This window comes from Stegostoma tigrinum, chromosome 38 (assembly GCF_030684315.1).
Source record: "Stegostoma tigrinum isolate sSteTig4 chromosome 38, sSteTig4.hap1, whole genome shotgun sequence".
Taxonomy (NCBI): Eukaryota; Metazoa; Chordata; class Chondrichthyes; order Orectolobiformes; family Stegostomatidae; genus Stegostoma; species Stegostoma tigrinum.
The window spans coordinates 15,375,269-15,399,493 of NC_081391.1; the positions used below are offsets into that span (position 1 = coordinate 15,375,269).

At 43.0% G+C, this 24,225-nt stretch overlaps 1 protein-coding gene across 6 annotated transcripts in view; it reads left to right on the top strand.

Moving 5' to 3' along the window:
* The window catches only part of LOC125447315 (tumor protein p53-inducible protein 11-like), a 211,780-nt gene that overhangs the window by 44,555 nt on the left and 143,000 nt on the right, over positions 1-24,225 (top strand). For 3 of the 6 annotated variants that reach the window (XM_048521639.2, XM_059640428.1, XM_059640430.1), the window contains one exon: positions 446-519. The exons of 1 other annotated variant lie outside the window; for it this stretch is intronic. The gene's annotated coding sequence lies outside the window, so the exon portion shown is untranslated. Of the gene's footprint in view, positions 1-445; positions 525-24,225 lie in introns of all 6 variants that reach the window. 2 more of the 6 variants (XM_059640426.1, XM_059640429.1) reach the window with 1 other exon arrangement.

Genomic DNA, 24,225 nt, shown 5'->3' on the forward strand with positions numbered 1-24,225 from the left:
CTTGTGTTTGAAACCACAGGATTCCCCAGGACATATGGCACAAAAACAGGCTATTTGGCCCAACCAATCTCTGCTACACTCGAGCCTTCTCCCATCTTTCCTCATCGATGTCAACCATAGTAGCCCTTATTGCCCTCTCGTTCATATGTTTCTCTTAAATGCATCTATGCTACTTGTTTCAAGCACTGTCTGTGATAAACCTCCAACCACCTCCAGCTGTATAACCCACTTAGGTCTCTTGCCTTTTACACATCCCCAATTTCCATTGATGATCATGAAATGCCTGTATACCAAGCTCTGGAATTTCTCCACTTCTGTTCTCCTTTAAGACATGTCTTAACAATTATCTTTGACCAAACTTCAGATCACTTCAATTGCCTTAATAATCTATTTACGTGGTTTGGTTTTGGTTTCGATCTGAGACACCTTGTTTTGCCGTTTACAGATAAACACAAGTCATTTTGCAGACCGCACTGCTTCAAGAATCATCACTATCATCTCAGGAACAATTTGAAATGGGTAATGTAAGCTGGCTTTGGTGTTCACAGCCCTTAAACAAATAACAACAGAGTTGTTTTTGAAAGAATTATTGTTGTTGGTTGTAATGATAATGATTATAGCTTATCTGGTTAAGCTTCTGGTCAAGAGAGGGATGTGGATGTTAGGGGATTCAGTGATAATGGTAACATTGAAGCTTGGGTCATGCCTTCTAGTTTGTGTGTCCTTGAATCCTTTGGTGACCTTTCAGAGATTTTTTTTCGCTAAATCTGCTTCTTGTCAGTCCTGAACGTTTCAGCCTTTTTGTTTTGCCTGCAGGAGCTTGTGTACTAATCTCAACCACTCAGAGTGGAGAACGATGCTAAGCAGGCCAACAGTACAATCTAGATAGCAATTCAAAATTGAAAAAAGTTTGGCAAAAGTTGGCGGTGGTTGTCACCGGCTGGTTCTGGTTGACTATGGTTCTCCTTTTCCCATTTATATAGCACATAGAACATAGAACATTACAGTGTAGCACAAGCCCTTTGGCCCTCGATGTTGCGCCAACCTGTGAAACCAATCTGAAGCCCATCTAACCTACACTTTTCCATTATCGTCCATCAGTTTACGGGGAAATATAGAGTACTCACCTCAACACCGTCACATCGCTCTAACGATGTGGGCAAGAGCACAATGGTGTGAGCTCAGCCTGGGAAAGAACTAAAAGAGATATTAAATGTGGCTGTAAGTTCCAACCCTTTACTTGGAAAAAAAACACAGATGTAAGTAAACAAACCATAAATGAAATTAAACATCACATAAATCAGATAAATTTAGTTCTCATGTCTAATAAGAATGACACACTTAAATCACACCAATTTACAGAATTACACATTTTCTGTCAAACTCATCTTGGGGAATCTTGGCATTTTTATTGAAGTCTTTTAATTTTTAGAACATAGCACATAGAAAAGTACAGCACAGTACAGGTCCTTCGGCCCACGATGTGCCATGGAATATTCCGAATCCAAAAGTAAAATAACCTAACCTACATCCCCCTCAATTCACTGCTGTCCATGTGCACATCCAGCAGTCACTTAAATGTCACTAATGACTCCGCTTCCACGACTACCACTGGTAAACTATTCCATGCGCTCACAACTCTCTGGGTGAAGAACCTCCCTCTGACGTCTCTTCTATACCTTCCTCCTAACACCTTAAAACTATGACCCCTCATGGCAGTCAATCCTGCCCTGGGGAAAAGTCTCTGGCTATCAACTCTATCCATGCCTCTCATTACGTTGTACACCTCGATCAGGTCACCTCTCTTCCTCCTTCTCACCAGAGAGAAAAGTCCGAGCTCAGTCAACCTCTCCTCGTAAGACAAGCCCTCCAGTCCAGGCAGCATCCTGGTAAACCTCCTTTGCACCCTCTCCAAAGCCTCCACATCTTTCCTATAATAGGGCGACCAGAACTGGACACAATGTTCCAAGTGTGGTCTCACCAGGGTTTTGTAGAGCTGCAGCATAACCTCGCGGCTCTTAAACTCGATCCCCCTGTTAAGGAAAGCCAAAACACCATATGCTTTCTTAACAACCTTATCCACCTGGGTGGCAACTTTGAGGGAGCTATGCACTTGAACACCAAGATCCCGCTGTTCCTCCACACTGCCGAGAATCCTGCCTTTAATCCTATATTCAGCATTTAAGGTCACCCTTCCAAAATGCATCACTTCGCATTTATCCAGGTTGAACTCCATCTGCCATTTCTCAGCCCAGATCTGCATTCTGTCAATGTCTCGCTGAAGCCTGCAATAGCCCTCGATACTATCAACGGCACCTCCAACCTTTGTGTCATCAGCAAACATACTAAACCACCCCTCAACCTCCTCATCCAAGTCATTTATAAAAACTACAAAGAGCAGAGGCCCAAGAACAGAGCCCTGCGGGACACCACTCAGCACTGACCTCCAGGCAGAATACTTACCATCTACAAACACTCTCTGCCTCCTGTCAGCCAACCAGTTCTGAATCCAGACGGCCAAATCACCCTGTATCCCATACCTCCTGACTTTATGAATGAGCCTGCCGTGGGGAACCTTATGAAATGCCTTGCTGAAGTCCATATACACCAAATCCACTGCTCGACGCTCGTCAACCTGTCTCATGACTTCCTCAAAGAACTCAATGAGATTTGTAAGGCATGACCTGCCCCTCACAAAGCCATGCTGACTCCCTTTAATCATGCTATGCTTTTCCAAATAGGCATAAATCCTATCCCTCAGAATTCTTTCCAAAACCTTGCTGACCACAGATGTAAGACTGACTGGTCTGTAATTTCCAGGGATTTCCCTATTCCCTTTCTTGAAAAAAGGAACAACATTTGCCTCCCTCCAATCTTCCGGTACGACTCCCGTAGAGAGTGAGGAAGCAAAGATCTTTGCCAGCGGCTTAGCAACCTCCTTTCTCGCTTCCCGGAGCAACCAAGGGTAAATCTGGTCTGGCCCTGGGGACTTATCAATCTTAATGTTTGCCAAAATTTCCAGCTCACCAACTTCCTCAATCTTGATCTGTTCAAGCCTGTTTTCCTGCTCCTCAAAGTTCTCATTCACAACAAGGTCCCTTTCCTAAGTGAAAGCTGAAGCAAAAAACTCATTTAGGGCTTCCCCTATCTGCTCAGACTCCACACACAAGTTCCCTACGCTATCCCTGATCGGCCTTACCTTCTCCCTGATCATTCTCTTATTCCTCACGTATGAGTAAAATGCCTTTGGGTTCTCCCTAACCCTTCCTGCCAAGCCTTTTTTGTGCCCCCTCCTGGCCCTCCTCAGTCCACTTTTGAGCTCCTTCCGAGCAAGCCTGTAATCCTCTAAAGCTGTGCTAGACCCTTGCTTCCTCCACCTTACGTACACTGTCTTTTTCTTTTTGACAAGAAGCACCTCTGTACCCATCATCCAAGGCTCCTTAATCTTACCCCTTCTTACCTGTCTCAGAGGAACAAATTTATACATCACTTGCAACAACTGCTTCTTAAACAGCTTCCACATGTCTGCTGTGCCCTTTCTGTGGAACAATTGCTCCCAATCTGTACTTCCCAACTCCTGTCTGATAGCATCATAGTTTCCTTTACCCCAGTTAAATATCTTCCCCTGGTATCTGCTCCTTTCCCTTTCCATGGCTATGGTAAATTTTTCATAAAGATAGTCATTCATTATGCCAGTTTCTTTTGCCACAGCCTCTGGCAACTCTGTGTGGCCATATCTGTTTAATGAATGCAAATCCCTGAGGCCAAATGATCGCCTCCTTATTTTTTGAGTTTAAGATGATTAGTCACCAATTAGTCTCATGGAGGGATCGCTGCTGGGTAGTTTTGCAGCATTATAGGTGTTTCTCCACAAATGCATAAGCGATTTATATTGAGGTCATAGTGGTGGAAGGTTGATTGTGCAGGGGCCCTGTCTTGTCCTGAATTGTTAAGTACAGGCTATTCTTGCTACAGTAGCTCAAGGCCCAACATTCAACAGATAGAATTTGGTTGTAACCACCTGTGTCTCCCCTCACCTTGATCCAAAGTATGTCTCCTGGTAGATCTTTCTGAGGAAGGTTGCTCCGTAGTGAGACATTGAAATGAGAGGTGGTCTGTAAGTGGGTTGAATGGGTCATCGTAGGGTGGAAGATGAAGCCTCAATGGTTTCTCTCAATTTGTGGGGTTTTTGTCAGTGAAAGATATGTGGGGAGCATGATGTCTGCAAGGACAGGAAGCTAAGAGTGTTGAGTGAAACATTTCAGTTGTGATGCGCATTGTTAAGTTCAGCTGAGTGACCACAAGTTGTATGTGTGATAACCTGTACCAAATGGGTGTACAGTTCTCTGCTGTGGATTACGATAAGGTGAAGTGGGTTGTAGTGGGATTTACCAGGCCAATTCCTGGTCTGGATGGATGGACTGACATATGAAGAGAGACTGGGATAATGGGAACTGCAGATGCTGGAGAATTCCAAGATAATAAAATGTGAGGCTGGATGAACACAGCAGGCCAAGCAGCATCTCAGGAGCACAAAAGCTGACGTTTCGGGCCTAGACCCTTCATCAGAGAGGGGGATGGGGAGAGGGAAATGGAATAAATAGGGAGAGAGGGGGAGGCGGTCCGAAGATGGAGAGTAAAGAAGATAGGTGGAGAGAGTATAGGTGGGGAGGTAGGGAGGGGAGAGGTCAGTCCAGGGAAGACGGACAGGTCAAGGAGGTGGGATGAGGTTAGTAGGTAGCTGGGGGTGCGGCTTGGGGTGGGAGGAAGGGATGGGTGAGAGGAAGAGCCGGTTAGGGAGGCAGAGACAGGTTGGACTGGTTTTGGGATGCAGTGGGTGGGGGGGAAGAGCTGGGCTGGTTGTGTGGTGCAGTGGGGGGAGGGGACGAACTAGGCTGGTTTAGGGATGCAGTAGGGGAAGGGGAGATTTTGAAACTGGTGAAGTCCACATTGATACCATATGGCTGCAGGGTTCCCAGGCGGAACATGAGTTGCTGTTCCTGCAACCTTCGGGTGGCATCATTGTGGCAGTGCAGGAGGCCCATGATGGACATGTCATCTAGAGAATGGGAGGGGGACTGGAAATGATTTGTGACTGGGAGGTGCAGTTGTTTGTTGCGAACTGAGCGGAGGTGTTCTCCGCCTCCCCCTCTCTCCCTATTTATTCCAGTTCCCTCTCCCCATCCCCCTCTCTGATGAAGGGTCTAGGCCCGAAACGTCAGCTTTTGTGCCCCTGAGATGCTGCTTGGCCTGCTGTGTTCATCCAGCCTCACATTTTATTATCTATGAAGAGAGACTGAACCAGTTAGGTCTAAATTCACTGGCGTTTAGAAGAATGAGGAGGGATCTCATGGAACCCTGTAAAATTTATACAGGACTAGACAGGGTAAATGCGGGAAGGCTTCTGTTGATGATCAGGGAGCCCAGACCAGGGGTTACAGTTTAAGGATATGAGATAGATCATTTAGGACTGAGATGAGCAGTAATTTCTTCACCCAGATAATGGTGACTCTGTGGAATTCTCTGCCACAGGAAGCCATAGAGGCCAAATGTTTTCAAGGAGAAGCTAGGTGTGCATTAAGGCTGAAGAGATGAGAGAGTATAAGACTCCTGAGTTCATCAGCGATGATCACATCGAACGGCAGAGCAGGCTAAAAGGGCTGGATCGCCTACTCCTGCTCCTTTTTTTTATGTTTCTAGGTGAAATCAGAGTATTATTGTGAAGGGAAGAGACACTGCTTTTGGAAAGTTTTGAGGATAGGAAACTAGAAACTGAGGTCTCTCCTGAAATTGGAGCTTGGTATTTATCTCTCTGTCTCTCTCCAACTCTCATATAACATTCAGTTCAGCTGGTGGATTATTGCCATTGTGGTTCTCCCACGCTGGCCACTCCCAATTAGTATTGAGATCTCTGAAATGGATGTTTTTCTATTGGTATTGCCACATGACATCTTCTCTCTCCACCCACCCCCCACCACCCAGCCAATCTCCCTGTGCTACTCAAATAAACAGGATTCTGAATGCCCTGGGTGATGGTGACCAGGAGGGCAATCTTTAAATCCAGGTGGGGGAGACTCTCCAACAGTCTCCCTCAGCAGAGCACTCCAGACTTCACTTACTCTTATCCAATTCTACAGCAGAGCACTGCACTCCATTGGGCAAAGGTCCTCACACACACAGCCCTTGGCACTCAATTGAACTTGATGGTGCCCATCATAACTAGAAACCTGGCTTCTTCTCTGCTGGGTCATATTTTATGTTTCTAATGCGCCTCCTCCCATCTCTCTTCATCTAACTGTGTCAGCACAAAACTTCTAGTAGTTTTTCTCTCATGTAGCCACCTAGCCACTCCTCAAAAGTGATGGCATTTTTCACCAGAAAGCTTTAAAGTAAATTTGCCCTTTACTCCTCTTTATATTCAAATAGACAACACGATGAACCAAGCTGACATTCATTTTCTTACTTGCAAGATTTTGTTGGTAATAGTTTTGGCCAGTTCCTCAGTCTTACATTTCCTACATAAACACAAATTTTTAAGGATCATTAAATTTGTCCCTTTAAATATAGCGTTTAGAACATAGGAAACTTTCCGAGTAAGCCTAACCTGTTTTGGTTGGTTGTAACCTACAATTTCTCGCGGAACATGTAGATTAGTGCAGTTTTTATGAGATTGAGCCAGAGGTCATGGGTTCAAACTCAACCAGGCTAAATTGCAGAATTGAGTGGAAATGAATGGACTGAAACAATAATAGAGAAAAAAAGAAACAGGGATGATTCTAGATTGTGGGAAAAACCAAATGGGAAAATAAATGTAGCCAAGTCTGTGGATGACGCAAAAACAGGTGGGAAGGTAAATAGTCAGGATGACACAATGAGTCAGCAGAGGGATATAGGTTAAGTGTGTGGGCAAAAACTTGGCAGATGGAATATAATGTGGGGATATTTGAGGTTATGCGCTTTGACAGGGAGAATAGAGGAGCTGTATACTACTTAAATAGAGAAAAACTACAGCAGAGGGATTTGAGACTCCATGTCCGAGAGTCATAAAAAGCCAACATCCAAGTTCCTCAGGTAATAGGGAAGACGAATAGAATGATGGCCTTTATTTCAAAGCAAGTAAAAATGGGGAGGTTTTGCGAAAAATATAGAAGGCACTATCTGAGGAAAAATATATTGGCATTGGAGGCAGCCCAAAGAAGGTTTTCTGAACTGATAATGGGTAAAGAGAGACTTTCTTACGAGGAATGTTCAAGTAAATTAGGCCTGTATTTGTTGGAATATAGAAGAATGAGCAGCAATCTTTTTGAAACATACTAGATTCTTAAAGGACTTGATAGGGTAGATGCAGAAAGGTTGTATCCCCTTGTAGAGAGTCCAGGACTAGAGGACATAATTTCAGAATTTAAGACAGAAATAAGAAGGAATTTCTTCTGTCAAAAGGCAACGAACCTGTGGAATTCTTTACCACAGAGAACTGTTGATCTGGGTCATCATGTATATTTACGACTGAGATTGACAGATTTTTATCAGTAACGGAATCAAGGATTATAGAGAAAAGGCAGGAAAGTGAATTTGAAGATTATCAAATCAACCATAATCTCATTGACCGGCAGAGCAGATTTAATGGACTGAATGGCTTACTTGTACTCCTGTGAGTTATGGTCGGCTCTTATGCGTTAACCAATGATCTTTGGTCTTGGCAGATATGGTGTTCGGGGTTGGCCATGACAGTCCGGGGTTTTAATTAAATGTTCCAGAGTCCTGACACTTCCCTCAAGATGGTTCAAATGTTCCGCTTCTCAGTTTTCCCATTGATTCTACGGGAATGGAAAGAGTTTGAATGAAATTGCTACATTTAGGTTTGTACGTACATCTTATTAGCTGCTTTAAACCATTAGAGGGCCTTTGGCCCCGCTATATTTGGCATAGCTCACTGTGTCACCCCTTAAAGTAACGCTCCTGGATAAAGTGCAGGAAGTATTTCCGGGCGAGTGGGGATGGGAGAGGAAGACAGGAGGCACCTGTACAAGATAACAAAGTGTGGAGCTGGATGAACACAGCAGGCCAAGCAGCATCTTAGGAGCACAAAAGCTGACGTTTTGGGCCTAGACCCTTCATCCAAAAGTTCCTGTATGAGTTGTTTACAATGTCAGAGCGTGGCTTCCTTGGAACTTTGCGGGGCATCAATGTTGTAAAAGAAGGAAGGGCATTAATTCATATCTACACCCCAGTTATTAAGAAGGTGTTGAGAAACTGCGAAGGGAGATTTGCATTATGAGGGAACCGCAGGAAGTTCTCAGTTTTGTCTTTTGAAAATCTTGTCGGCTTCCTTTTGGGAGGGGAAACCTGCAATTCTGCACAGTTTGGCCACAACTCCAGTGATTCCAGTATCCCCGAGATGCATTCGATGAAATGGCTGAGCTCAAACATGTCACTCGGTTGTCAGGGTAATGTGGGATGGGCCACAAATGCTGCCTTTGTTCTGCAAGCTGTGGAAATTGAAAGAAAATTCCATCTGTCCTCTTTCCATCCCTCGTGATGGCTTATGAGCCCACGTCGTTCACAGGCCTTTGTTGGCCTCTTAATGCAGTTCACGTTGGGAGCTGGGTGGAGATCTGGAACCTGAGCTTACAAGCCTCTAGACTCCTCCCCCAACATACCCTGACCAGTCTTGAATGAGACTGTAGTACTTACTTGGACGATGTTTCCATGGTAACTTATTGCTAGTTAATAGGAACAATAAAATGCCCAAGCAAGTCAATGAAAAGAAAGGTTAAGCCAGAGGTCAATAAGGACCATTTCACATGACTCTCTTGAGGATGGTAACAAGTGGTTGTTATAGAGATGGTGACGTGGGGAGGAGTTTTCTTACTTCAGCTCAGGAACAGTCAGATGTAAAGGATTACGCAAGGAACTTTATGGTGATTCCACTAGCACCTTGGTGCTGACTCAATTTATAATCTCAGTTGTTGGTAATACTGGACAAATAAGATTGAACAGTGAAACCTGGCTTGATACACCATGGGTTTTATTTTTGCAATTTGGTTTCCATGGTGAGCAGTTACTGAACATATTTGTACGAGGCTCCTGGGGTACTTTTAACAAAGGAACATAAGTTTATTAGACAAAAGAAAAGGAAGATCCAAGCTAATATTTGATTTGGAATAAGTTTATCGTAACAGCAAAAAATGAAGGTTCAATCCTGTTTCCTGGCAATATCCTTTCGAAAAATGCAACCCAGTGAAGTATCACACCTATATCCCGTTAAAAATTTCATAATCACAATGAGGTCACAAGCATTTCCTTTTGGTACTTTCTACACGCTCACCAGATGTAATTCTCTCTGTTTTTCCCAAAGACAAACAGGCTCAGGCTAACTCACTACATTCTCACCATTGAACTTTAAAAAAGAAACAGGTTTTTTTTCAGCCCTATCTACTTGAGCCAAAACAACGAAGACTTCTTTCCATATCTATTGGCTTGGAGGTTACCAAAAACTAATAACTGCACATCTGCTGGAATGAATTCTTTCTTCTGAACACATCCTTCAATTGGTATTGTTGCAAATTTGCCCTGATGATTGCAAAATGAAAATGTTTGACAAAATATGTCTTTCATCAGCAATATGAGTACAAGTTGTGGCTGCTATTATTGTACCATGTGCCATCTGCTTCAGGTGAGTTGGTGGAGTTAATGTTGCTGAACTAATAATTTTGAAGCTCAAGCTAATGCCCTGGGGACATAGGGTTTAAATCCCATTACAGCAACTGGAGAAAACTGTGGTATTCAAGTTCAATTTTACCAAATAACCATTTAATCCACCTTTAATGTATAAATCATCCCAACTCCTTCACAGGAGCATAATAAACAGCTTTCCACATCCAGCCATCTAAGGATATAATTTGAAAGATCAAGAACTTGGTTAAAGAGGAGTGCCTTACTACTGGAAATTAGAGGGGTAAATGTGAGGAGGAGCATTCTAAAGTTTGGGGTTTGGGCAATTAAGTCATAGATGCCAATGGTGGAACAGTTAAAATAACGGCTGTGCGACATACCAGAATTCAAAAATCCCTCTTTACTCAGACGTTTGTGGAGCCATAGGAGATTACAGAGAGATGGAGATGCCAGGCCATAGAAGAATTTGAAGACAATTTAAGGGAGTTCTTGGGCAAAGAATGAGCAAGGTTCATTTAGATTTTACTTCTGGGAGTTCCATAATGTGATAATGAAATTATCAGCCAATTACTGCAACTCATCTTCATCAATGAGTTTACAACAGACCTGTCAAGAGGTGAGGAAATCTCTGAGTGGTGGAGAGAACTAGGAGCCATCATTTCAGATTTAGTCATTCCTCCTGAGCATGTCACATCTGTCATGTCTTCCACTATACATATGTTGTATCCCAAAGAGTTCTTTTCCAGCTGTCTCAAAGTCCTTTCCAGAAAATAAAAACACTTTTCAAGCATGGGTCACCGTTGTCATGTGGTATTTATGAGAGCCAATTTACACTCGGCAAACTCCAACAAACAGCAACATAACAATCTTTATCTGCGTTTGAGGGCAATGCTACCACTAGGTGGAGCACTACGCACGCATGCGCAAACCGCAGGGTTCACAAACCCATCAATCACAGGGATTGATTATCACCTTGGCAACTGTTGTTGCATTCTTTAAAAACGAAGACCTATACGTGTTCATGCTATTGGTAATTTCTCTTCAGGGATATGGGAGCAAAGCATATGAAATATATACACAAATCATCAGTGCATTTTATTAAAACATCCATCTCAGTATTTAGTAGTTAAATCAATTTTTTTATTAAATTTGCTGCCATTTTTGAACACAAAGTGTACACATTGAAATGAAATGCTTCTTTGTAATATTTAGACCATAAGATCTAGGAGTGGAAGTAAGGCCATTCGGCCCATCAAGTCCACTCAGCCATTTAAATCATGGCTGATGGGCATTTCAACACCACTTCCCTGCACTCTCCCTGTAGCCCTTGATTCCTTTTGAGATCAAGAATTTGTCGATCTCTGCCTTGAAGGCATCCAACGTCCCGGCCTCTACTGCACTCTGCGGCAATGAATTCCACAAGCCCACCACTCTCTGGCTGAAGAAATGTTGTCTCATTTCAGTTTTAAATTTACCCCCTCTAATTTTAAGGCTGTGTCCACAGGTCCTAGTCTTATCGCCTAACGGAAACAACTTCCTAGCGTCCACCCCTTCTAAACAATACATTATCTTGTAAGTTTCTATTAGATCTCCCCTCAACCTTCTAAACTCTAATGAGTACAATCCCAGGATCCTTAGCCATTCATCATACGTTAAACCTACCATTCCAGGGATCATCCGTGTGAATCTCTGCTGGACACGCTCCAGGGCTAGTACGTCCTTCCTAAGGTGTGGGGCCCAAAATTGGACACAGTATTCTAAATGGGGCCTAACTAGAGCTTTATAAAGCCTCAGAAGCACTTCACTGCTTTTATATTCCAACCCTCTTGAGATAAACAACAACATTACATTCGCTTTCTTACACCCAGAAACTCCTGCCATTGTTGCTACCTGCAAGTTAACCTTTAGAGAATCCTTGACCAACAGTCCCAGATCCCTTTGCACTTCTGATTTGCGAATTTTCTGACCGTCTAGAAAATAGTCAATGCCTGTATTCTTTTTTCCAAAGTGCAAAACCTCACATTTACTCACATTGAATTTCATCAGCCATTTCCTGGACCACTCTCCTAAACTGTCTAAATCTTTCTGCAGCTTCCCCACCTCCTCAGTACTACCTGCCTGCCCACCTATCTTTGTATCATCGGCAAACTTTGCCAGAATGCCCCTAGTCCCTTCATCATCATTAATATATAAGGTGAACAGCTGTGGCCCCAACACTGAACCCTGCGGGACACCACTCGTCACCAGTTGCCATTCCAAAAAAGAGCCTTTTATCCCAACTCTCTGCCTTCTGTCAGACAGCCAATCCTCAATCCAAGCCAGTAGCTCACCTCGAACACCATGGGCCCTCACCTTGCTCACCCTCCCGTGAGGCACTGTATCAAAAGCCTTTTGGAAGTCTAGATAGATAACATCTACTGGGTTTCCCTGGTCTAACATACTTGTTACCTCTTCAAAGAATTCTAACAGGTTTGTCAGGCACGACCTCCCCTTACTAAAACCATGCTGACTTGTTTTAATCTGACCCTGCACTTCCAAGAACCTAGAATTTTACCAACTACCGAGGTTAGGTTAATCGGCCTATAATTTTCCATCTTTTGCCTTGATCCTTTCTTAAACAAGAGAGTTACAACAGCAATTTTCCAATCATCTGGGACTTTCCCTGACTCCAGTGACTTTTGAAAGATCACGACCAAAGCCTCCACTATTTCCTCAGCCACCTCCCTCAGAACTCTAGGATGTAGCCCATCGGGGCCAGGAGATTTATCAATGTTTAGACCCTTTAGCTTTTCTAGCACTTTCTCTTTTGTAATGCCCACCGTACTCAACTCTGCCCCCTGACTCTCCCCAATTATTGGCATACTACTCATGTCTTCCACTGTGAAGACTGACGCAAAGTACTTATTAAGTTCTTCAGCTATTTCCTTATCTCCCATCACTAGCTTCCAGCATCAATTTGGAGCAGCCCAATATCTACTTTTGCCTCTCGTTTGTTTCTTATGTATTGAAAGAAGCTTTTACTGTCATTTCTAATATTACTAGCTATCCTACTTTCATATTTGATCTTCTCCTTCCTTATTGCTCTCTTTGTTATCCTCTGTTTGTTTTTGTAGCCTTCCCAATCTTCTGATTTCCCAGTGCTCTTGGCCACTTTATAGGCTGTCTCTTTTTCTTTGATATATTTCCTGACTTCCTTTGTCAGCCATGGCTGTCTAATCCCACCCCGGATAATCTTTCTTTTCTTTGGGATGAACCTCTGTACTGTGTCCTCAATTACACCCAGAAACTCCTGCCATTGTTGCTCTGCTGTCTTCCCCGCTCGGCTCTGCTTCCAGTCAATTTTCGTCAATTCCTCTCTCATGCCCCTGTAATTACCTTTATTTAACTGTAACACCATTACATCCGATTTTGCCTTCTCTCTTTCAAACTGCAGACTGAACTCTACCATATTATGATCGCTGCCTCCTAAGTGTTCCCTTACTTTAAGGTCTTTTATAAAGTCTGGCTCATTCCATAGCACTAAGTCCAGAATAGCCTGCTCCCTTGTGGGCTCCATCACAAGCTGTTCCAAAAAGCCATCCTGCAAATATTCCATGAATTCTCTTTCTTTGGATCCACCAGCAACATTATTCACCCAATCCACCTGCATATTGAAACCCCCCATGATCACCGTGACCTTGCCTTTCTGACATGCCCTATTTATTTCTCGGTGCATTTTCAAAATGCCAGTATACTAATTTACTAATTGAACATTAAATTTCTGAACATTCACAGGATTTCCCTCCAAGACATTAATGCTTATATTTGTACATTTTACAGTTTGCAACAACTGAGTACTAAATAGTTTGTTGCATTGTATTAGTGTTTAATTTGTGCCCTGCATTTTCAAACTTAATTACAGGAAAAGATAGAAATGGTTTAAAGAAAAAGGATTGTATCTTAAAAATTCATTTTTCTGTACCTTGTTGCAACTGCATTGCCTGCTCAAGGGCAGACTGATTCCAGTGGCCCTTGTTAATGGCAGCATTCTATCTCCAACGCTGGGAAAGTATTTGTCAGAATAACAGGGAAGAACTCATCTTCTCCTCTTTAAAATAGCCCCATGGGATTTTTTTGTGTTGATCCTGGACTAGAATAGACAAGGCCTTGGTTTAACATCTCATCCAAAAGGGGTCACTTCTGACATTGAAGCACTCCCTCAGGACTGCACTGTCAGCCTAGATCATGGTTCAGTTTTCTAAAGTTCCTCAACCCCACATCCTTCGGGACTTAGAGGCGTGTGGTGATATCTACAAGTCACAGCTGGCATTAATAACATGTAGATAAGGAGGAGGAATTGATCTCTTGAGAGTGCATTATTTTATTAAGTTCAATAGCTTTCCTTACATTCTTGTATTGTATTCTGAGGATGATGTGATTTACGGTAGTACACCTCTCCCCGCACCTGTTTCTCTAAGTCTCCATATCCTACCTGCCAAGGAGAACATTAATCATACAGTTACTGCAGATAAACAGGTTGAGAAAATATATAGATAAGGCAGAGGATAAAACAGCACAGACAGAAACCTGGCAATGATAAGCCTTGTGAAAACAGAACAGAATTTGAATATTACTGAGAAAAAGATGTTACTGTAGCTTTTTGTCTTACACCCATCACGATAAATAAAAGACTGACAAATTTAAAATGATTATGGTACTTTATACTACAGGAGAAAAGGCGCTGATTGGTCAGCAAACTGACACTGATTGGTCGAGAGTTTGCCACGGAGAAAGCCATGAGGAACTGCACCTTCCCCAAGCTGCCAGAGTCAAAGGTTTACCAACCTAGGAAGCAGGTTGGCTGTAAAATGACAAGTCTTGCCCTGATATTGCACCCTCCCCCCAACTTAGGCCTGTTCCTTGTGATTGAATGCAAGCAGGATAAGCTCTCTCTACCAGAATGATAGGGCTCTGATTGATATAATTAAAGGCCTTGTTAAGGCCATTTTATGGGATTGGTAACTTTCTACCAATGGTGTGTGAGCCCCTTCACCCAGTCACTCCACCACCACTGTATAAAAACTACTAGTTTTTTGGAGATAGCTTTGCTGCAAAGATGGTCATGGATAGGGAGGCCAGCCCTGGATTTTCCCCTTTGATCCATGGACCACAGAATTTTTCAATATCAATTTACCTGAGTTCTCCCATCTGCCTCAAATTCATTTTGCCCTGACATTGGAGTACTAGACCACACGTAAAAGTTCATTCCAATGTGTCGTTAGTTAAATTGGCCCATGGACAGGAATGTAGGGTCAGTCATTCTCTGGAGAGTTAAGTCTTTGTAGGACACTTCGGCGTTGGAGAGTTTATCTGTCTGACTGCAGACCGGCTTCTGTGGAATGTTCCCTCTGGCAAGTTTCTGCCCTGCTCCAGTTTAATGATGTTGACATAACAATGGGTTATAAGGTCCCAAACAAGGAGAAAGTACTCAAAATCCAATATAAAAAAAAGCACAGGCAAAAGACAACACGATTTGTGTTTATCAGCTGGGTTATTTACTGGTGATCTTTTTGATATGAGTGTGATCACGCAATTCCTGACGTAGTTAAGTCCCTGGTGTATACATGACCCCAAGTTCAACTGTTGGGAGCAGGAAGCTTCATGTCAGTTTCAGCTTCTCTTAATTTGTTCTTCCCCTCCCTCTTCACCCTTCCTCCCCCAATCCCTCCCATCTCATTTGCAGTTCTATTGCTTCATTTTGGTTTCAAGGGCCCTCTCTTCAGCGTATCCCACTGGAGCCATTGCTTATTTACTGGCCATCTGGGAAGCCCCTGTCCTATCAGGGCTGGTAGACAGCCAAATGGGTTGATGGGCCTACCAGAAAATGGTGTGTCCATCACTGGCAGAGGTGGGCGATTGAGAGGGCGGTCAGGAGGGCATGTGCCCACTGAAGATTTTTACCTGCTTTAAAATAAATTGTGGCTACAGTTCATATCAACATAAAGGAGATGCCTTTCCATAAGATAGCATGCAACAGCTGCATGCTGTGCCCACATGGGTTGTAGGCTGAGGGACCTGAAAGAAGCCTCACTGGCTCCATTCTCTTGGGCTTCAGCATGCAACAAGGGGCTTAATGGAAGTTAGGAAAATCATAACAGAATTAGTATCTCATCCCCATGATTTTCTGGAGCCAGGATGTGATGGTTCAATGTGCGCACTTCAAATTTTCCCACTTTTAAACTGTAATGATGACAGAACAGAACCTCTAAGTGCTATGGACATTTTACATTTTAACTCCAAAATGTGTTTTTGAAAGAGAAAGAAAGAAGACTGCAGGTGTACACACAGTTACTGTTTTGCAAAGCCCAATGTGGGACCCACATAGAAGGCCAGAGAAATTTCAAGCAGAGAGGGAGATATAACAAGAAGAGATAATGAGAAGACTCCTCTTCTTGGCAGAAATCGACTTCTTGCAGACATTTTTCTTTTATTTTTCTGCTGTTCTGTAATACATAAACAAAAGGAGCTTAAAAACTTGCAACTGTGGTCTGTGTGTACTAATGGAAGATAGTGTGTTAGTGGAGATAGCAGAACTGCAGATGCTGGAGTCACACACAACACAGTATGGAGCTGGAAGAACACAGCAGGCCAGGCAGCATTGGTGGAGCAGGAAAGTTGTGATGTTTAGGTTCAGAACCCTTCTTCAGAAGATTCTGAAAATTTTCTGAAGAAGGGTCCCGGCCCAAAACATCAGCTTTCCTGCTCTTCTGAAGCTGCCTGGCTTGCTGTGTTCTTCCAGCTCCATACAATGTGTTAGTCAAATAAGGTTTGCTAATGAACTGAGACACTCATCAGTACTAGCCTGGGTTCAAATAATAGTGTGCTATGAAGGTCACAGTCAAAGAATCACTTATTAGTCACCCCTGTGTCGCAGGTAAAGGACTTCATAACTCTGCGTACTAGAAGCCAGCTAACCAATAAGCAATAAGAAGGAAACAGGACAAAAGGATTTCCACTAATTGCAAAGTCAAGAATCCCAAAATCGACTGTTTAAGTATCAATGTTCCATTATCTATACTTCATGAGCCACAGTGAGTCTGATCCCTATAACTTATAACCTCTACCTAATTTGGGATTAACTTATCAATGTGAGCTCTATAATTGTTTATTTTTCCATTTAACATAGAAACATAGAATCCCTACAGTGTGGGAGCAGGTCATTCAGCCCAACAATTCCACACCACCCCTCCAAAGAGCACCCACCCACCATTCCCCTAGCCCTGCATTTCCCATGTCTAACCTACCTAAACTAAACATCCCTTGCCACTATGGGCAATTTAGCCTGGTCAATTCACCCAGCCTGCACATCTTTGAACTGTGGGAGGAAACCAGAGTGCCTGGGGGAAACCCACGCAGACACAGGGAGAATGTGCAAACTCCACACAGACGGTTCCCCCCAGGGTGGAATCAAACCTGCTTTCCTGGTGCTATGAGGCAGCAGTGCTAGCCACTGAGCAACTAAACTTACTGTTTTGTTAACTTGTGAAGGACTGGTTAATGTGGCTCTTTTTAAGACATAAATTAATTTGGTTTGAAAGAAAGAAGTCTGCAAGAAAGAGATTTTTTAAAATCAACCTTGTAGTGACCAACCAATGGGATGAATGAATAAAGAAGGAGAGGCAGTTCATTTTTCATCACCTGGGAACCCAATGATTTAGGCATCTGTCTGGAAATGGTTAGATAGTGGAATTGTGATAATGTCTCTGGGCTAGTAATCCACGGGCTAAGGCTAAGGCTAATGCTGCAGGACCATGGGTTAAATCCTAGCATGACAGCTGTTGGAACTTGAATTCAGTGAATAAATCTAAAATGGAAAGTTTGTCTCAGTGATGGGAACCATGAAACTATCAGCAGTTGCTATAAAACCTGGTATAATTCCCTAATGCCTTTTACAGAAAGAAATTCGCCATCCTCACCCAGTCTGGCCTACAAAGGCTCCAGATTCACAGCGATGTGATTGATTCTTAACTGCTCTCTGAAATGGCCTTGCAGACTGCTCAGATCAAATGAAATTAGGGCAACTAATGTTGGCCTTGCCAGTGACGCCCACATCCGATAAAGAACTAAAGATTCTGCCTATGAGGCATGGGTAGCAACAACCCTTCGGAATCTTGGTCACATGCCTACTTCTCATGGGTAGTTTTGATAGTGTGGAGGATGTTGCCTATAAAGGTAGGTCTCAATTTCTCTCTTTCTCTTGTTCTTTCTGACCAAGTCCCACATTCACAGGACAGGGCCAGAAATGCTTCCTTATTTTGACTCTCCTGAATCTACAGGTGTTCACATCCTAACTGTGATCATTCAAATATTTTCCCTAAGCAAAACCACTTAGCTCAGTCCCTACAGACTAATGGATCTGGAGGATTCCTGTAGCTTCAGGCTCAGCATTGCAGTTTTTCCGGGTATTTGATTTCCGTGGCGTGGGAACACCTAAGAAAGCCCCAGTGTCAATGTGAACTCTCTGCACACAAACACACTTTATCTGTGACTGTTGAGTTAGGTTTTTCAGGGTATTAGCTTTAAAAGTGGGAGATGCTTTCTAATGCTAATCTTTGTCTGATTAGCAGGAGCCATGAATAACGCTGACAATGTGGGGGGTTTGCTCAGTACAGAATTATTTAAAAACACTTTGACTTAGCAGGTGCCTTAGCCTTTGGACAGGAAATGAAGAATGTCACAGCACAGAGAGAAACAAATGAAATCAGAGGGAGCTTGTACTCGTATGGCAGCTTTTCACAACCTTGGGACATTCCAAAATGCTTTCGTAACCAACAAAGAGCAGACACTGCTGTAATGTAGGAAACTTGCACACAGGAAGCTCCCACAAACAGCAATGTGATCATGACCAGACCATCTGTTCTTGTGGTGTCGATTGAAGGATAAATATTGGCTAGAACGCTGAAGAGAACTTCCCTACTCCTCTTTCAAAGAGTCCCAAGGGATCTTCTATATCCAGCTTGATAGGGCTTTGACTATCACATCTTGTTGATTGCAAATCCAACAGTGTGGCACAGCAGAGACTGGGTGGCTAAAAATCCTGAGTAGAATACTGAACAGATGACTTCTGACATATAGCTGAGGTTGTTCTCACTGAGACAGATCTGAAAGGGCATTGTTGATGTCCAAACTATATCCCAAAAGCTAGCATTGTCAGAAGTCAACTCCACACTGGATGACATCATGAAACTGAGCACAACTTAGGCATTCTGGTGTGGAATGAATTGGTGACTACACCTGGGTGATCTTTCTCACTTGGCAGTATTAGCTGAAGTTAAGCATGCCCACCATTTAGTTCGAAAGCCATAATTAACACTCTGATATATGGACACCCCTCACTATAACACTGTGATATACCCCACACCCCTCACTGTAATACTCTCTGTTATACCCTATGCTCCTGACTAAGACCTAGGAGCAGAAATTAGGCCATTCAACCCATCGAGTTTTATCCATCGCTCAATCATGACCGATAAGTTTCTCAACCTCATTGTCCTGCTTCCTGTCTGTAACTTTTGATCCCCTTGACAGTCAAGAACCTATGTATCTCCATCTTCAATATACTCAATGGCCTGGCCTCCACAGCCTTTTGTGGCAATGAATTTCATAAAATTATCACTCTTTAGCTGAAGACGTTTCTTCTTATCTCCATTCTAAAGGGCCTTCCCTTTACTCTAAGGCTGTGGCCTTGGGTCCTAGTCTCTCTTGCCAATGGCAACATCTTCCCAATGTCCATTCTGTCCAAACTGTTCAGTATTTTGTGTCAGTTAGATCCCCCTCATCCTTCAAAACTCCATCGATTATAGACCCAGAGTCCTCAAAAGTTTCTAATATATTAAGCCTTTCATTCTTGTGATCATTCTTGTGCACTTCCTCTGGACCCACACCAGGGCCAGTACACCTTTCCTGATGCATGGGGCTCAAAATTGCTTGTAATACTCTAAAAGTGGCACAACCAGAGCTTTATAAAGCCTCAGAAGTACATCGCTGCTTTTATAATCTATTCCTCTTGAAATAAATGCCAACATTGTATTTGCCTTTATAACTACTGACTCAGCCTACAAGTTTATCTTAAGCGAATCCTGGAATAGGACTCCCAAGTCCCTTTGCACTTCAGATTTCTGAATTTTCTCCCAATGTAGAAAACGGTCTATGCCTCTATTCTTTCTACCAAAGTGCATGACCTCGCTCTTTCTCATATTGTATTCCATCTGCCACTTCTTTGCCCGCTCTCCTAACCTGTCTAAATCCTTCTGCAGCCTCCCCACCTCCTCAATGCTACCTGTCCCTCCACCTATCTTTGTATCATTTGCAAACATAGCCAGAATGCCCTTTGTTCCTTCATCTAGATCATTAATGTATAAAGTGAAATGTTTTTGTCCCAACACTGACCCTTGTGGAACATCACTAGTCACTGGCTACCGTCCTGAGGAGGAACATTTTATCCCCACTCTCTGCTTTCTACCAGACAGCCAATCTTCTATCCATGCTGGTACCTTGCCTCTAACACCATGGGCTCTTATTTTACTCAGCATCCTCCTATGCAGTACCTTGACAAAGGCCTTCGGAAAGTCCAGGTAGATAACATCCATTTGCTCTCCTTGGTCTAACTGCTCGTTACCTCCTCAAGGAAATCTAACAGATTGGTCAGGCATGACCTCCCTTGATTAAACCTATAGGGCTGACTTTGCCCTATTTTACAATGCACTTTGAAGTATTCAGAAATCTCGTCCTTCTCAATAGACTCCAAAATGTTACCATTCACCGAGGTCAGGTTAATCAGTCTATAATTTCCCATCTTTTGCCTTACCTCCTTCTTAAACAGAGGGGTTATATTAGCAGTTTTCCAATCCTCTGGGACCCTCCCTGACTCCAATGATTTCTGAAAGATCACCACTAGCGCCTCCACTATCTCTGTAGCTATCTCCTTCAGAACTCTGGGGTGTGGTCCATCTGGTCCAATGATTTATCCATCCTCAGCCATTCCAGTTTTCTAGCACCTCCTTCTTGGTGATGGCCACCGTATTCATTTCTGTGTCCCCAGCTCTCTTGAATTTTTGGGATATTATGTCATGAAGCCTGGCGCAAATTACTTATTCAATTTCTCAGCCATTTCTTTGTTCTCCGTTACTACTTCTCCAGAATCATTTTCCAGAAGCCCAATGTCCACTTTTGCCTCTCTTTTCCCCATTATACCTAATGAAACTCTTGCAATCTTCTTTTATATTACTAGCTGGATTGCCCACATACTTAATCTTCTCCCTTCTTATTTCTTTTCTTCTTTTCCTCTGTTGGCATTAATAGGCTTCCCACTGCCCTTCGCTGCATTATATGCTTCCTGTTTTGCTTTCATGCTGTCCCTGACTTGTCATCCTCCTTTTAGTATGCTTCTTTTTCCTAGGGAGGAATTTTAGCTCTGTCTCTCGAATTACTCCCAGAAACTCCTGCCATTACTGTTCCACTTTCTTTCCTGCTAGGCTCCTCTCCCAGTCAATTCCGATTAACTCCTCTGATGGGAGGTTAGCTCCTCCCTGGAGCCACTGTAGTTGCCTTTATTTAACTGTAATACTGTTACATCTGATTCCATCTCCCTCTCAAATTGCAGAGTAAATTCTATCATATTTATTGTCACTGCCTCTTAAGGGCTCCTTTACCTTAAGCTCCCTTATCAAGCCTGCCTCATTGCACATCACTAAATCCAGAATTGACAATTCCCTAGTGTACTCCACCACAAGCTGCTCCAAAAAGGTGTAGGCATATCTGCTGGATTTGCTTCGTCATGATTGAAATTGAGGTCTTCATTTTCTCTAATGATGGCATTCTTGAATCTTTGAGCACCTTGTTCTTTTGGCAAAGGCTATCTTCCTATATAGCTTAACCTGTGGAATGTGGCCATCTTCCATCCTGTACACATATCAATCTAATGCCACAGAGGCCTTATTTCTGACTGGATTAGCACCGGTCTTTTGGCCCTACGAAGGATTGTTTCATTGATGACAAGTTCCATTCACTGCCAAGAATGGATGGCGGACACCAAAGATGGAAATTACAAGAAATAGGAAGTAGACCAATATGCCCATTCAGTAAGAATGGTCTTTGACTTCAATTCCATTTTCTCATCCAGTCCCCATATCCCTTGATTCCTTTAGAGAACTAGAGTGCAAATGTAAATATATTCAATAATCTTTTGAGGGGAATGGAAGATTGAAGATTCACAACCCTTTGAGTAAGGACATAACAAGGTGTAGAGCTGGATGAACACAGTAGGCCAAGCAGCATCAGAGGAGCAGAAAATTTTTTTTTGAAGAAGGGCCTAGGCCCAGACATTGGCTTTCCTGCTCCTCTGATGCTGCTTGGCCTGCTGTGTTCATCCAGCTCCACACCTTGTTATCTCAGATTCTCCAGCATCTGTAGTTCCTATTATCTCTGATACAATTTTAACCCCACTGCGAAGCCTCTTCTAAGGATGCCTACCCTGAAGAAGTTACCATCCTCCCTCTGGACAAACCTCAGGGGATCCTTCTCCCACTGCCCATCCCTGGCTCTTTGACTTGACTATCTTCTCTCCACCTATCTTCTCCTCTATCCATCTTCAAACCCCCCTCTCCCTATTTATTTCAGAACCCCCTTGCCCTCCCCCATTTCTGATGAAGGGCCTAGGCCCGAAACGTCAGCCTTCCTGCTCCTACGATGCTGCTTGGCCTGCTGTGTTCATCTAGTCCTAAATTATTGCTCTTTTATTCGGAGATTCTGCTCCGCTGTTCTAGATTCTGCCCCACAGTGTCTGCCCTACCAAGCCCCTTCAGCACTCTGAATGGTTAAATGAAATTACCTCTGAGTTTTTTGACCTCTAGGGAATTAAAAACGGAAAGTGCTGGAAAGACTCAGTGGCATCTGCGGAGAGAAGAAACGGAGTTAGTATTTCAAGTCTGATACAACTCCTCTTCAGCGCTCTCTGCATTTATTTGGGTTTCTAGCATCCACAATATTTTGCTTTTATTTCAGAGAATATCAGCCCAATTTCCTCAGTCTCTCATCAAGAGGAAAACCCCTCATCCCAAGTGCCAATCTATTGAACCTTCACCGTAATGTTTTCAATGGAAGTACAATATTGCGCTCTTTCAAATATTGAGTCAAGCTCAGTGTGATGGTACAACCTGTCCCTTAGGACAAGCTGACAATAAGCTACTGACTGATCTATGATTCAGCTTCTGACTGAATGCAGCTACAAAATGCTGCAGAATTATCTTTTGACTGGTTCTTTCAATGTTGTTAATGCCAAGGGATTAGGGTAATTGTTTCCTGTGGTAAAATACAGCCTGTGCCCCCCAATCTCCCTCCTTACCCTCCCCCCCCACCATATGCATGCATACACACACCCACACACACACACACACACACACACACACACTCCCTCTCTCTCTCCCACACACACACACACACACACACACACACACACGCCTTACCATATGTAAATATTTTAGTGCCTGTTTACTGAGAGAAGGCAAGATAGAGCAAGACATTGCCACACCAGCAGCTGCTCTTGTAGAAGAGGTTCCATGGCTACCATCGCTAACACAACAAGTTTCCTTGATATTGTGACTAAATGGGAAGAAACATGTCAATTAAAAGACATTTTTTGCTTTGGGCCGGGTTAGAAGAAATTGAAATGATAAATTTAATTTTGATTAGTACATGGAGCTACTTAACAAGGATTGCCAACCCTCCAACAGAAACTATGGGTTTCCGATGCTAGTCCTCAATTACTTTATTCTTCAGCCAGCTGAAGACTAACCTGGCACATTGGAGGCACTTTGGACGATGTTTTAAGCAAAGCATTTAATCCATTCTTGTGTTTAAGCTCTGTATTTGCCTCCTCTTTATCTCACTGTATCAGGATATCCATCCTGTGTTAGGTGCTTATCTAGTCTCCCCTTGAGTGAACCTCTGCTTTTTGCTTTAATTTCACTCTGTGGTAACAATAGTTAATGACATCTATATATCTTTGCCTCGGAATTCCCCCACTTGTTTAAACACTTGTGCCCTCCCTATCTTTCCTACCAAAGTCTTACACTTAATTATATTGAAGTTCATTGGTCAACCACAATGCAACAATGTCATTTTGCAAGTTTATTCATGGCTTCTAGCATTCTGATGCAGTCCACCTCTGCAATTTTGACCCTTTTAATTTGGTGTTTCCTTCAAAGGTTTAAATTATCTATCAGTTCAAAATGTTTAAGTAAATGGTGAACAATGATTCTAGCACTGAACCCTTTGGAACACCACTTCCAGCCTTTTGCCAGTCTTTAAGCTCATATTCTCTGTTTTCTGTTTTATAGCCAACCTGCTACTCATTCTGCTAATTCAGAATGTGCTCTGATTCTACGTATTCTGGCCTATTCACAAGCGTTTGGCGCAGTTTCCAGCCCTCTGCCACTTTTCCCTTTTCTATTCTTTTTCATATTGGTTCACTAATGTCCTTTTGGGAAGGAAACTGCCATCTTTAACATGGTC